Source organism: Phalaenopsis equestris, unplaced genomic scaffold, assembly GCF_001263595.1.
Source record: "Phalaenopsis equestris unplaced genomic scaffold, ASM126359v1 Scaffold000417, whole genome shotgun sequence".
Taxonomy (NCBI): domain Eukaryota; kingdom Viridiplantae; phylum Streptophyta; class Magnoliopsida; order Asparagales; family Orchidaceae; genus Phalaenopsis; species Phalaenopsis equestris.
Genome location: NW_018164858.1, coordinates 1,262,886 through 1,263,314, shown reverse-complemented (window position 1 = coordinate 1,263,314; position 429 = coordinate 1,262,886).

Genomic DNA, 429 nt, shown 5'->3' with positions numbered 1-429 from the left:
GATCACAGAATCTGAATCCAGTAAGGAGTGGATTCTCGACTCAGGGTGTTCTTTCCACATGTGTCCTCACAAAGACTGGTTCGAGACACTGCAACAGGAAAATGATGAGTCCGTTCTACTTGGAGACAATAAAACTCACAGGGTTGTTGGAAGTGGATCAATCAGGATAAGGATGTTTGATGAAATTGAACGAGTACTGAAAAATGTCAGGTGTGTACCAGAGCTCAAAAGAAATTTGATTTCGTTAGGTACGCTGGAGTCAAGAGGATGCTCGTTCAAGGCAGAGAATGACTGCATCAGAGTAACCAAAGGCCCTCGTGTCGTCATACAAGGAGTCAGAAAAAAGGGGTTGTACTCTCAGGTTGTACTCTCTTATCGGAAGAACCGTGATTGCTAAGTCCACGTACTGTTTGGACCTAGCAGACTCAA